General features: G+C 34.5%; 1 long non-coding RNA gene across 1 annotated transcript in view; it reads right to left on the bottom strand.

The window, feature by feature from the left end:
- Nucleotides 1-102: 102 nt before the first annotated feature.
- Nucleotides 103-2,511, bottom strand: part of LOC106726956 — a 10,378-nt gene continuing 7,969 nt past the window's right edge. Inside the window, exon 4 of the long non-coding RNA XR_001363102.1 lies at nucleotides 103-900. This is a non-coding gene — a long non-coding RNA (uncharacterized LOC106726956). The remainder of the gene's footprint in view (nucleotides 901-2,511) is intronic.

Genomic DNA, 2,511 nt, shown 5'->3' with positions numbered 1-2,511 from the left:
TCAGAGCCAAGAAGAACAAGTCAGGGAAAAGTCAGCTTTATTACTAAAAACATTTATTTTGAAGAGTATGATATAAATGTACATAAACATGGGCTTCCCAATTCTATCCTTCAGAATGAGGCATATTTCCCAGCCAGTCATTGGCATCAATTGACAACAGAGTCTCTGATGGTGATACAAAGTAAAAAATCCTAATTAATTTCTGAATATTTCTCCCATGGACCTCCTTTCCAAATCCTAAATGAGTTACATACTCATTCAATGCTAAGTGGAACATCAAAGTTCACCTCACATTTCATCTTTTTTTTTTATCTCTTAGGCAATTTAATTGAACTTTAGAGGTATCTTTCCCTCCCTTCTCTCTACTCTACAATCTGTTTCACTGAAGCATGCTCATTTACCAGTTATGACCAAGACCATCACTATACTCATAAGATTAGCTGCACCAACATATGTGGTCCAGTATAAGTTGTGAAAACATATTGCATACATTTATCTCTTGGTTCTTTTACATCTATACAGTGTCGAGTATGTGCTGGGTATTGTTCTGGGTATGTGAGAGAGATTCATGAACAAAGCAGACAGAAATCCCCGTTCTCATTCTAGAAAGATTAACATCTCAGGTTAGTTTCTTGGCTTGTTAGAGATGTTTTTAAATAAAGATAAAAATTAAATTTTTATCAGTAAACTTAGGATATTTGTTTGATGGGAAGGAAAATGTATGTGAATTTAGAATACATAAAAAGCTAGATTTTCTTTAATTGCTTTAACTCATGAAAGGGGAACTAAGGACAAACACCTTTTCTACTGCATATATATTTTTTTGCATTTTCACAATTGGCACTACTTATGCCCTTCTTAAAAATGAAGGCACAGTTTCCCCTTCCTTTGATAGTGAACCTGGAACAAAACAGAGAGATTATTTACTAAACCTCATTAAAAAAACACACACACACAAAAAACAAAAAACAACAACAACAAAAAAAACAAAACAATAAAACTAGGCACAGCCTAAAATATATAATGTAAACTTTGGTGACCATGTTTCAAAATGTGCAATGTGAAACTAATAGAGGGAATAAAATGAGCTGCTTCTCTTCTCTTATTAGTCTTCCAACTTTACTCAGCACCTTTGTTAGGGGAAGAAATGAACACTATGGAAGTTTACTGCCTTAATAACAAAGACAGTCCCGGATCTTTATGCTGTTTTATAATGTAGTAAACCTTGTAAATCATTTTGTTGATTAATTCTTCTCTTTATACTTTCAGATAAGAATTAATAAATCCATTTACTTAGCTATTTAAAGATTATGTATAGGGAGAATGCAATGAATATTTCAATGACCACCCTTCACACATTTAAAACATTGGTCTATGTCAGGCAGGGGTGGGCAAACTTTTTGAATCGAGGGCCACAATGGGTTCTTAAACTGGACCGGAGGGCCGGAACAAAAGCATGGATGGAGTGTTTGTGTGAACTAATATAAATTCAAAGTAAACATCATTACATAAAAGGGTACGGTCTTTTTTTTTTTTTTAGTTTTATTCATTTCAAACGGGCTGGATCTGGCCCGCGGGCCGTAGTTTGCCCACGGCTGGTCTATGTTAAGGCCGAAACATATATTTCCTTTGTCCACTCTTTGCAACCATCACCATAGTGAAATAAGTATTTTGTATTTTACTATAATAAACATAAATAATTATAAACAAAATATCTAGAAAGAGTTTATGAATTCTATTTTAAGTCATATAAAAACATAGGGAATTATTCAAAAGAGAAATAGAATGGTAAATCATGAATTTATGGTTATATCATAATTAAAATGCTTTCAGCACTTCCTTTTTGGGGGGAACTTTGTAACACTTGGTGTGCACTTTCTTAATTTCTAGGATATCTTAAAAATTTTATCCTGCCAGTTTTAAAAATATATGTCTATTTCAGTGCCTATGCATTCCTTAGTGTCAACTGAGAACTCACCAACTCTGATGGACTGAATTATGACCCCCCTCCCCCAAATTTATGTTATAGACCTAACCCCCAGTAGCTCAGAATGTATTTGTATTAGAGCATAAAGTGTTTTCCAAGGTGATTATGTTAAAATGATGTCTTTAGAGCAAGCCTTAATCCAATATTACTGGTGTCTTTCTAAGAAGAAGAAAATTAGATACAGATAGGTGTTGGCAGAGGGAAGGCCATGTGAAGAGAGAGAGGGAGAAGATGGCTATCTACAAATCAAGGAGGGAGGCTTTATAAGAAATCAACCCAACTGACACTTCGATCTGGGACTTCTAATCTCCAGAACTGCTGTTTAAGGCATCTAGTCTGATATAACAGTAGCCTAAGCAAACTAATATACCAACTTTAAGCAACAAATAACTCTTTTACTTCTCCCTCGTTTTTAAAATGAACTACATATCCTATCTAATAAAAGAGAAACATGGTAATTAGCCGTACCTCCGCTACCCTTCCCATTGGCTAATCAGGGCGATATGCAAATTAGTTGCCAGCCA

The sequence above is a fragment of the Myotis brandtii genome, unplaced genomic scaffold (genome assembly GCF_000412655.1).
Source record: "Myotis brandtii unplaced genomic scaffold, ASM41265v1 scaffold337, whole genome shotgun sequence".
Classification (NCBI taxonomy): Eukaryota; Metazoa; Chordata; class Mammalia; order Chiroptera; family Vespertilionidae; genus Myotis; species Myotis brandtii.
Note: the sequence above shows the minus strand (reverse complement) of the source record. Positions and strands in the feature narration are given on the sequence as shown.